This window comes from Ptychodera flava, chromosome 3 (genome assembly GCF_041260155.1).
Source record: "Ptychodera flava strain L36383 chromosome 3, AS_Pfla_20210202, whole genome shotgun sequence".
Classification (NCBI taxonomy): Eukaryota; Metazoa; Hemichordata; class Enteropneusta; family Ptychoderidae; genus Ptychodera; species Ptychodera flava.
Genome location: NC_091930.1, coordinates 23,788,993 through 23,802,302, shown reverse-complemented (window position 1 = coordinate 23,802,302; position 13,310 = coordinate 23,788,993).

Genomic DNA, 13,310 nt, shown 5'->3' with positions numbered 1-13,310 from the left:
ATTAATAGATGATAAATCTGAGCATTAAAGTTATAAATCATCACGTAGAGAAGTTGGATTTCGATTATTTATTTCTTAAATTATATCCTAAATGTATGTATGTATGTATGTATGTAGGTATGTATGTATGTATGTATGTATGTATGTATGTATGTATGTATGTATGTATGTATGTATGTATGTATGTATGTATGTATGTATGTATGTATGTATATGTGTGTATGTTGTGTGTATGTATGTATGTATGTATGTATGTATGTATGTATGTATGTATGTATGTATGTATGTATGTATGTGTGTGTGTGGTGTGTGTGTGTGTGTGTGGTGTGTGTGTATGTATGTATGTATGTATGTATGTATGTATGTATGTATGTATGTATGTATGTATGTATATGTGTGTGTGTGTGTGTGTGTATGTATGTATGTATGTATGTATGTATGTATGTATGTATGTATGTATGTATGTATGTATGTATGTATGTATGTATGTATGCATGCATTTATGTATATATGTGCGCACATATGTACGGACGGGTGGACGGATGGTTGAATGGATTAATGGATGGATGGATGGATGGCAGATGAGTGGGTCATGAGAGGAAATGCCAAGGGGATTTGACCGATTAAGAAGGGTTGGACACCGCGATATCTGCGTAGTAAAGATTCATACGTATTATGGTGACCCTGGCCAGCTGTCAATATCTTTTGGGGCTTTTGTCTTTTGTCCTGCTTTGCATATGACGTCGTTGGACACGACCTGCTAATCACCCAGGTAGTCAAATAAAGTATTTATTGACTGTTGACCGACCCAATTAACACTGTCCAGCAGTATCAGTCATATTTTAATCGCGTGGCCCGAGTGGGCACAACGTAGGAGCGCGTGTATTTCTATGTGTACGTTTTCACTTTTGGTGTTGTTTGTACCATTGTGCGTTTGAAGTCCTCGTTTCACCTACAGTATTACGCTGAAGGTGACAGGCTTACTATTAATGTTCAGTATCATGGTACCGAGTTCTGCCCACGGTGAAACCACCTCTTTTGCCCACTAATTCCTGCCCGTCGCTACCCGTACTGAATGTAGCCTATCTATAGCTACAGTAACCAGTCAATATATAATATCCATATAAAATATATATACTTTTTATATAAACTTATAAAATCATAGTCCGAGCCGTAAAATTGTTGACGTTCGATCCGATATACAGCTTGATCGTTGAATCGCACCGGCGCATCCATGTTTACTTGCCCCATAAGCTCACTACTCTGCAAAGGGTGGGTAGATTGAATTCCATGGCCAAAATGAACACCGAGGCGAAACATTTTGTGAATCCAAGAGAAACTATAAATCATTTATCAGTTTTGATATATACTCCGAAGACCACATTCGAGGGCTATGCAGACTGTCCATGTACTCTCACACAGGCAATATTTTCGTCCACAATGTTTGTATGACTGATCGTTGATATGTGCAAAAGTGATTTTTTCGCCTTCACAAAGGGACGCTTTAGGAATTGATCGATTAATTGATGGATTGATGTGTACTATTGTACATGACGTGAAATGGTATATACATGACTACAGATATTGCGCTATATACCGAGAACGTTTTTTTTCACAGGCAAGTTTTTCATGTAGGACGATACTCTTTATTTCATTTCATAAGTTACGTACACTGGACGTTCATTCGAATTTTTTCTTGACACGATATTGTCGACCACTTCCATTTTGGCAACGTGTAGTGTTGCAGCTGGCAGTCAAATGTAGTTTATGGTCTGAACTACTTAGCTGAATCTCCATAGCATAGTGTTGGCCCTGGTAGCGTGATACTTCCCCTCCATTTTGCAACCACACCAGTCTCCTGGAGCATTCTCGTTTAAATCGACAGAACATTCAAAAACAACAGTGTCTCCTTGCATCACCGTTTGACCTGGATGCACCGTGCAATGGGAACATCATCTGAAATTAACATCATCTAGATATTACCTGCGGTTTCGGACGTCTCAAATAACATATTTACAATCTTAAGCACGCTGATTACTACTTTAAAGGCAGTAAAGATCGCAACATCAAACTCAAACTCAAACATGCCCCAACATAATATTTACCTATTCTTTGTTTTTAATATGAATGAGATTCAGCGGTTAATCTGTAAAATCTGATACCGGTGAAAAATCTGGTATCGGTGGAAAATTTTGATTGATTTTGACTGAAATTGTCACAAGATTGCGATGGAGAACGTATATTCAGACAGATTAAGAAAGGTCTCACAACACATTAATACGATTTTATAAAAATATATTTAAAAAACCATTGTCTTAATCGTCAGGAATTCAACGCCGGCTTCACGTACTGTGTTTTGTAATTGATACTACTGAGGAGCAAGGAATGTCTGAGAACAGGTATTTAAAATTTTCTCAGTCCTTACCCTGATAAACACGTAACGATTCTCTTACTATTTATTAGTTAAATATTCTTCTCAATATGTGGCCTTGCTCTTTATTAGCATATCATGAATACTGGCTATCCCTCTCACAACAATGTATTATTCTGCCCGTTGTCCGACGCTTCTGATCAATAGATTGTGTACCAAGGAAACGTTTCAGACTAGAGGGCCATGCCTTTGTAAAAATCATCGATTCGTAAGGTCAATTTTGCATGACATAACAACGTTATGGGAGCATATGCATTCAAAATATTTAGGAACTTACCAATCACAAATACGTTGCTCTCTCTGAGTTTCCAGGTAGATCTAGATCTGTGCATTCATATAAGTCATTTGACTCCTCAGTTACGTTGAAGATACGAAGATTGTATTCAAACATGTCTTCGTCCCCTACAACTTCGTACAATTCAGGAGTATATGATGTTCTCCCTAGGGTCAGGCGGACTCCGGGATCCCCCTTATACCACGCAGCAAGCGTTCGTTCCTCCACGTAACTACAATTCAGTTGAGTGCTCTCACCATATATCACTAGTGTGTCACTTGGCGATACGGTGATTAAGCAGCTAATACCTAAGGTAATAAATGAAAACGCTGTGTATAGACCAGGTCATCGCCAGAACTTACTTCGTAAACATATTTTGTAGGCATTCAGTGGGAATATCAAATTACATAGTTATGTACACATGCAGAAGTTAGCATGGTGTATGCTTCGCTTAAAACCATAACTGTCAAAGGAAAATGCAGTTGTGTTTGTGTGCAATTACTTTGTTGTAATTATTGTTTTTTTACTCAAAAACTCAAACATATTATATATTTTGCTCTTAAATTGTGTCAAAAATAAGAAAAATGTCCCTAATTTTAACTGAAATCAGAGTGGTAACTGTTCTGCAGAGGAATATTCTACACACTTACTATCAATTTCTGTTAGTTCTTTGTTTCGACCCGGGTTTGGTCTGAACAAATAGGTTTGGCTGAAAGGGTACATGTTTGAGTGAATGTACAGTCTTGTGTTTTTAACCGCACAAACCCAAAATTAAAAGATGGACGCTATGTCCTTGACATGTATTTTATGGTTTACACGGCAATCGTTGACCACGACCGATTTTCTGTTGTTGTTGTTTGTGTTTTGTTACTGGTGACACGGTGATATCATCGACGCTATACCGTTTAGTCGCACTCATGAGTATGATGTTTTCAAGTTCAATATGTGATGTGTCATGTTTTGAAAAAAAGACGGAATGGCAAGAGTATGTATAGAAATTTGCTCACCATAAAATGCAAAGAAATATATTATTCTGTACCTGTTTTACTATCGCCATAGCAATTTTAAATCGTTTTAATGTTATCATAGAACCATTGAGTCTATGGTTTCATTTCTGTTTCACATCCAGTGTCCTTCGACAGTGAAGCCAAGCAAATGTCCCTTTAAATTTAGCTATTATGCACTACTTTGAGAGACGCGCGTTTGTTTAATTCGTGTTATCCTCGTCACTTAACCATTGTGCTGAAGTTACTCTTTAGGTCACAGGCCGCTCACGCTCTCTACCATGACGCTAAGTAGTTTGCGTGGTAATTTGCTGTAGAGCAAAGTAATATGGCAGCTGGTTCAAATCATGCGAACACCCTGTCAAACATTGAATCTTGCCGTATACACAAGAATGTGGTTTTAAATTTTGTTGACACAATCTATGGTCACTTGACAGGGAATTTTTGTCAAACGAAAAATTTTAGAAGATGACCGACTTTGTACCTGTATACATATTGGCAAATAAATCATCGTGTATTTCGATGTAAAGGGAGCAAAATTTCACCCGTAGATGTACTTTTTTAAAGTTCAGCTTTTATAATCTGCTCAATGTGTTAATGCTTTTCAGAGGCACATAATACATAGCAACAAATAAAGTCTGTCATGATATTATTGCTATTTTCAGAACTCCCAAGTTTAAACATCATATGGCATTAGGGTGTGAAGAGTAAAAACAAGAAACCAGCATCTGTACGTCAAAATAAGCAACCTACCTGGTAACGCATTATGGTTAATGTTGCCACTAAAATAAGTTGATACACCATTTTTACGATTATTATCTTCAAAATGCAACGACTAGATTATAGCCACCTCTCGATACCAGCGCAAATGTTTGTAGTACTGTTGGTGTACTCACGAGAATATCGTGCTCGATTACTTCTTTTTTTGTTTTGTTTTGTTTTGTTGTTTTTTAAAGCAGGTTAATGTATAATCTGACACGTATTAACGTACATCTGCCTGATTGTGGGGAGTCAACGCTAGGTGGCGTACTTTGATAGCTTCTGCTAAATGTATACTTGATAAGTCGACAGCATCGTGCCATAGCCCTACTGTCGTAAGGAGGGCGCTTTTTTAATCTTGGAGGCTAATGTTTGCAAACGTATATGCACAGCTCGTGGTAGTTTCACGAATTGAACTAGTCCGTCTCAAGGGTTGGACTAACACCATCATTTCTCCGATTCTGTAGGTCAAATCTCCATATAATCAATCCAAGATGCACATTTTGAGCGTGGGCACAGAGATTGGCCTGATCCCTTAGCAATCGTAGTAGAGAAACATAAGAAGTGAGGAGTCCGCCAAATAATGTTACCATGTATCAACATAAGTTGAGCGTGCTAATTCTAGGAACGTCGAATGATTGGGTATAATTTAATATATCCACATTTTTTGCGATTTCTTCTAGTACAAGTGAGCGTTGACCTTCAGCTTTTTACATATATCATATCAAACAATCCATAAACATGCATGTCAGATAGAGACACAACATGAAATCGAGCATAACGTTCGATTAGGTCAAGTAACAACTTGATCATTTTCTTACTTCATATTATTTTCGATCTAGATATAAATTGCTCATTGTGAATAGAATATAATCTAACACATAACTCAGCCTGCGATGCAAGTATGCTATAAACAAAGATATTGAGACTTGCCTACTTACGGAGAAGTATACTGATGATTTGCTTCTTTATTTTAGGTTAGATATCGTGTACGTTTTTAACTTTGAGAACATGAATGATGGCTGGCAGATTGACTCTTAATTTTATCCGTTTCTTTGTATCCCGACAACCTGAAAATAACCAAAACGACGAATCGGTAGTCACGCAGTTTTTTTGTAGATTTTGTCTGTTTGCTTGATTTTATTATTATATCATATATGTAGTTTCAGTGATAGATTGGTCACTTCCACATTTCAATCGTAAAAATCAGTCATTAGGCCGTCAAGGCCGCAATCGACAGAAGAGGATTTCTCATACATTGATACGTGAGTCGTGTAACATTATTCAATTTCTTTAATCACTGCGAGTTGTCAGGATAAAATCTTTTTACATGTACTTTATGATAGGAAAGTTGACTAATCCATTTGTATAACGCCCTCCTTTTCCCTTTCCCAGGAATTCAGACGTTTAGTGAGACAATAGTAAGCTCACAGTGACCCCCAAGATCACACTAAGTTCCTATGCTTATTCCCTTGACGATTGTAGTTTCCTATGATTCGTTTGTTTACATTCCAATCTCGAAGTTATTGTCATACGTTGAATGACGTTCTATTTTAAGAGATGCTAAACTCATTAGTTACCATTCATATGGTTAGGACGTACCATTCTATTTCTAGGTTGTATTAAAATTTGGTAAATAAGATTTGTTTCGGTGGCAACATTTTGAAACTACTAGTAACTCAGAGCTATTGTTTAACAGCGTAGATTTGTTAGCATTGATAATGTGCAGCTTTTCTGATATACAAAGATTACATCGCTTGCTTGTATCAGTTTCAGCCAATGATTTGACAATAATTGACCATAACCATGATCATTCGTGGTCCTTGTTGTTAAGAGACCACATAAACTTTGACAATGCCGTTCTGTTTTCACATATATTGCTACGGAACGACTGCAAGTATTTAACGAAGCGCGTCTTGAGTATTTTGTCATTGAGGACGATGTAACGTTCTTCTTGATTATCCCCGTTGATACATTGGCCTTGTAACGACACATTTGACTAGACGGTCAACCTTCAAGATACATGTAGAATTGTCTCGGCAATTACAAAAAGCTGGTCGATTTTTACGCTGCTCTCCGGTGATTACTCTCTTATATATACGACTTGATTATACTGGACATCTTCTTCATACAGTTGTAACTAACTTTAATTGTTGAAGACCTTGTGAAGTTTGGAACCATTTTGAAAGTTTTTATTTACAAGTTGAAGAAATTTCTTCCGACACTAGTTTTCCACGTTTCACTGAAATGGGATTGACACTCGTGACATTACAAGCTGGATGTGATGTGTACGAGTTACATAGCCAAACCAAACTGATACCGCATGTAATATTATATACTGTTTTGTTACAAGAGTTGTTGAGAATAATATCTCATTTTTGGTGAATGTATGTGCGTATACAATTTATATTATTGGTTTTTTTTTACTATTCATTCTCTCACATGTCTTCAAAGAACAGAGTAAAATATTGCTGGAATTCAAATAACGTTTTGATAATAATATATGCATCATGGGATAATGCAAAAATTCGAGGCAAAGTGGTACTGTCTGAGCAAGCATAAGAAGGGGATGGGATGATTTGAGCTCATGTATAAAAAAAGGGACTATCATCATAAAAGCAGCATGAAGTTATTGCTATGTGTGCACTGCCCTCAAAGGCAAACCGTAGTTTTCTTTCTGTTTCTACACTGCAACCCTCAGAGGACACGACCTCATAAAATTAGTGTTTTATGATAAATTCAATTTGCTATCCTCGTCTGGTAGACTGATCATTTGACAGAGTTTAGTGTGATATATCTAGCGTGAATAGATAGATGCATGTATTTTGTCAAGGTCTTTTTTGATATCGTTGTTGTTATTGTAGTTTGTGTGTTGTAGAATCCTCGCAACGAAATTAACGGATCCACAAACGAAACAGAGATGGATCTGAATTCCCTTACGTAAGCACACAGAATTAGTTTGGTGAAAGCTAGACTAAAACTTCATTTCAAAATATAACTTGCCAGATATTAAAAACACTTTGAAGTAGTATTCTAGTCTTTTAACCGGTTGATAGGATAAAAAACCCTGTGCTACAAATTTTATACTGCAAATATCTCAATGCATCAACACATTAGATTTTTTAACTGAAAAATGGCGAAATTGATTACATCATTTATATAGGCAACAAACGAATTAGCTTTACTTCATACATAAATTAAGAAATATCTAATCATCCCATTGCACATTTAGCCCCTTACCGTTACACATTGTCTCTCGGCAGAGACTATCATATCAATTTGATGACGCTGTAGCTATGCAAGGAACATTGTTCTTCTGAAATAATTGTGAATTTCGATTAGAATATTAAAAGGTGCGGGAAACAACATTTAACTAAAAAGGAATTATAGCATGCTGCCGCTAATACAGTTATATTTTCGACGCAAATATGTCTCGAAAATAACACTATACGTCAAATAAGAAAAGTAGTTACTTCATATTCAAATTCGTGCTGAAAGTCGAAGAATTGACAAGATCGGTGAATTTAAAGAGGTGACCAAATTCATGATTTACATGCTCACACTTGCCATCATACTCGAGAAATCCAACAAGACTCCCTAGTTTAGCTATAGAGTTCTCACTTTCCAGCTAAACTATTGCATCCCGAAATTTCTAAATGCTTTATTGGTCGTTTGTTGATTTTTTATTGTCACTTTTGTAAAAATCCAACATAGATTTAATGTATGTACTGTGCGTTTATGTATACAGGACCGCAGCAGTTGAGTCACAATTCGGGTCTTTTGTCGGCGCAGTAACATGTTGGTTATTAAACGTACTTTTCATTTCCTTAAACGCCATAAAACAACAAATTTAACGGGCTGCGACTGTGAATTTTGCCACATGCCCTCAATACCCTCAACTCGAATATTGATTTTGGAGCAAGTATTTTTTGACGTGCAGAATTAACTGTTATATTTACTATAAAATGTGTGCACACTATCGGTAATTGAAACAATAATGGTCGATTAGTAATCCGACGGTGCCATAATGAAATACAGACATATGGTTAATACTAATCTTTACGGCCCTGATAGTCGTACAGCGGAAGGCCAGAGCGTGCGAGGGCCTGTACGCTGTAGGACCAAGGGCCGCAAAAGCATGCCAGTGCCGTAAAGGTTTTATCATATACCTTATGGAACGATAAATATGTATTTTACATAATATTCAACATTGGTTAGGTGATAAAAACGCGTGTTAATCAAAAATTCATCGCCAATTGTGTCAGTTTTTCGTAAATACGATGGCCGCTTCCCGTCGTGGATTGACATACAAAATGATGTCATTTGTTTACCTGTGGTATTCCAGAACGCGCAAAGCAATATGCGTACTATTACGTTCCAACAGAGATCAAGGCTGAAATGGAGGTGTAGGAAGAATAAAAGCGTGATGTCAGTTTCTTGTAATTTATACTGAACACGCACGCACTTAGTATACACAGGATTTCACTAGAATTTAACAATAAAAGCCGATGTCACCTGCGCGGCTCCGTGTCGACACGGCACCACTACGATTTGAGCGAGCAGACGTTTTACCTAATCTCACCCTGGCTTTGTGTACGAATGGAACGTTTGCCGATAGCAACGCGCGTAGTAACCAGAATCGACATAGTTCAGAAATGCACGCGATTACCCATTTTTGGTCACCGGGCCGGGGCGTGATACGTGAAAAAAAGCACGCATCTGGAAGCACTTTCTCCCATAGCTTTACACAGGCACGTGAATGTAGGTATATGATAATAAAATTGCGAAGTCAATCTTTTCAAGGTTTCCTAAGCTTCCAGTGGTACCCTCTTAGTATGTTGGTCAAATTCTGTTCATTAATTCTACAATTTGTGTGCCAGAAAACGCACGGTTTGGATATTGGTCTTAGATAAAACAAGTTGATATTGTCACAGAGGGGGGGGGGGGGGCTTGGTATTAACCAGAAAAGAGTAAAAAATGAGGAATAAGGTAAAATAAGGGCAGTTTGGCAGCTAATTCGAAAATTTTAAAATACAGTCTTGGTCTCCTCACACGAAAATATAATATCGGCTCATTTTAATGTGTAATCGAGTTACTGCTGTCACCCTCCGCTTAAACCTTCCGCTCAAAACAACTTGTTTTCTTCTTCCCAAGCTAATCAACAGGAACCTATCCGCTTCCCCTTCCATTCAATTTAAAGTGTCAACTTCCCCCTACGTACAGCGCAATAAAACATGCATGTCATTGCGTCTGTACAAATCTCTTTGCCTCCCCTTTGGGCCATCGTCGAAAACATTGAATATTAGTCCTTTCTAGCCGGACTACCATTCTTGTTTGTTACTCTTGCACAGCATTAGTATGTACGCCGGTTGAAAGTACAAACAATTCCTCCCAAGCGGCCTTCAAAAGCTAACACCACTTAACATTGCCTACCTGGCAATGTAATTGCCTCCAAATACCTTCCGACTGTTACCTAGGGTTTGTCAAGTGTGTCACCTTCACCGGCGAAAGGAAGAGAAAAGCACCAATAAATGTTACCCATTGTAATAACTAAACATTTGAAAGGTGTTCTATGGGTATAAGGGTACAAAAAGCTACACATGTCATATTTAGAGAAAATATCGATCACAGGCTAAGTGAAAATTATCCGTTTACAACCTTGCAAAGTCTGGCACGACGATATGAATGTTTACGTGCGACTGTGTGCTTCTTTACGACATTACTGAGTTTAATACACACTTAGATTTTACTACGCTACTTATCAGCTATAGTACAGCCACAATTTTAACGGAACAAATAATTTGTCAGAGCGAACTTAGATCATTTTATTGACATCCATACTATTTTTGGCATATCCCCAAGCAGAGTCTTTAGAAAAAACGTTCCCGTTTACCGGACATACATTTTGCTGTCTATATATAAATATGGCCCAAAATTGATTACGTAAAGTATACTAGTAAGCGTCTGCCATGTCGCGATAAGTTTTCAGCCACTATTTATTTTCATGGACCTTGTACCCTGCGTTTGTTTTATGTCGACAGACGCAACATTAGTTTCGCCTGCAACTCATGAATTTGCTGTACTGTTCAACTGCCTGTCCTTCATTAGATGGGAGGAGGGGATGTACACTGCACCGGTTTCCCTTTTTTCTCCGTACCATTAATGTTAATCTAAAGTTGCAGGTGATTAATTTAAGTTTAGTTGCCAGACTTAAAGTAAGACAAACGGAACATATGTGGCACTTGAAATATATAATCCTCCAATCCTTTTCTTGATTTTGATCCATTATTTTAATTATTCAAATTAATAAACAAAAATGTATAAGAAGTGATTTTTACCAATGAATTGGTCAGACAGTGTAAAGAACATATTCATATAAAATGCAATACGGTTTCGGGTTTCTCAGTGAAACTTTTCTGACTAAGATTATCACAATATTTTCAGAATTACAATATTATTTGTTTTACCATATCTTGAATACATAAGAACTTTTGAATTTCTCTAAAAGCTCTTCATAAAACCGACTAGTAATATCTGATTAATTTTAATTAAAAATTATACTACTGAAAGCAGTACAGTAAGGACACATCTTGAGGATATTGCTATCGAATGAAACAATTACATGGGATTCAAACTATATCCATGAACACATAGACGAATAGAAAGACAATCTCTCTATTTGTCTATGATGTACATTACAAAGGTTACACGTGATCATAGCTAATCAAATAAAAAAAATCATATGTGTAAAATGTTCAATTCCAAAGAAACATTTGCAGTCAACAGGCAAACACATGGTCAAGTCGCTACTCAGCGGAAAACTCGAAACTCACACTAAACAATGCATCTAGACAAATTATTAAAGCTCTGCCCGAGCCTCAGGCGCTAACTGAAGTCGACGAATTTGACAGTGTTTCTTTTATATGCCTGTTTATTCAACTACTCGAATTGAATCGACGCATACTGAGTTTCCTCTGTCTCAGGAGGCTTGTACCGCTTCTTTTTTCCAGGGCCACCACTCCCAGTCAGATCCAATTCCGCATAGGTCACGTCTGTCTTTGAGCCTGTCCCTGTGTAAACGAACAAACAAACAAACAAATTAACAAAATAACACTTGGTAACAAATAACGTAATATGACACCGAAGTCAGAACTATAGTGATCAAAGTGTAAGAAAGAAACTTTCATGTCTACATATTCATAACACGTTTTGACATGTTGTGGCTGAAATTAACATTTTATAATGATATTAACTACTTTGCGTTCGTTACATAATATTTTGCCTAAGTATTATTTGTAAAGACAACATAAAAAGGTTTTATTTTTGACATCTAATTTAAACACACAGATAGTAGATATGTCAAATCATACCAAACACAAACAGGTCTACCTAAGTTTTGGATTAAATATTGCATTCACCTTACTTTTGTCTCCCGGCTCTGTTTTGTTGATGCTGCATACATTCCAGCGAATCCTTGCGGTGTTGGTTGATGTCTCCCGTCTGCATTGCCATCGGACCGAGTGCCCTCATGTAACTCTCCTGCATGTGTGTGGTTCTTTTCTTGTTGTTTTCCGGCATACCCGGCATACAATGCACTAGGATTTGTCTGAACGCCTCCCTCTTTCCTGTCTCCTTGAATACCATCACAGCTCACCGAAGACGTGTTTGTATTTGATGACTCTTTCTCTCCTTCAGTCAAAGTCTTTGTTTAAATTGCCGTTGAACCTGAAACTTAAAACGTCGATTTTTTTTTATATTTACCCTAATTGTTCAAGTATTTTGCAACACACTAGTCTTGTTTAACTCTATTGAAATATAATTATCTTGAAAAGAAATGACTCTATCTTACCGCCATACGGGCTAAGTTTGATATTTTGTGATCTACCGTCTGGTTCCTCCTGTCGTTCTTATAATTTGCGGCCACTTTATCTTGATCTCCATAACCCACTCTGCTGTAAAAATACCGAGTTGAACAGAACTATGTAGCAACTATTTGTAAAAAATCGTGCCAATTAAAGTTGATCAAAATCCATACAGGTTTTAATATTTCACTGCTTTATGTTTTCGAAATACATGCAAACTAAAATAGTTGCTTAAAGTCAAGTGACATTGCAGGGGCTAGAAGTGGCTTATACCTACTGAATAAATATTTCTCCGTCCAAATGCAATGATCTTCAAACATTTCAAATGTGATGTGATTAAAGTTGTAAACTTTTATTTTTCGAAAGAAGAGCATGTAAAGCTTTTCTACCGCAAGGAAGTACAATTGCATACGTAATATGCTAACATTGCTTACCCCGTATCAGTGTACTCTGAAAGGAATAGAAATCGAGAAGAAATATCTAATCAACAAAATAAAGTTACAAACAATTTCGTTTCTTTCGTTTAAGTATCAACATTCTAAATGCAAAACCGTAACAGTCGCCATTAATATTCATCAATCACACATATTTTTACTTAAATATATTATCATGTAACTGAAAGTATATTGCGATTTTGCACTTTGTTCAATTCACCTTGCTAGAGCATTTCCAAGTAAACTCATATGCCAAAATAATTTTTGATTACAATCATTGTATTTGGAATAGTGATAATGGACTTTTGTTTTTAGGTTTAATATTTAAACTCCCTTCGATGCTTGCTATCTGAGCTGCAGTATTTCTATCTGACATAACAAGAATTGCTACCGAAATCGATAAACTCACCTCTCTTGACTTTTCGCTTCATGAGTGAATGTATATAGCAACATGAAATTGGAATAACAAAGGCAACAACCACAAAGGTGACGGCGATGGCGATAATCATTGAATTTTGACCTGTGTAAGATTGAAATCACCAGGTG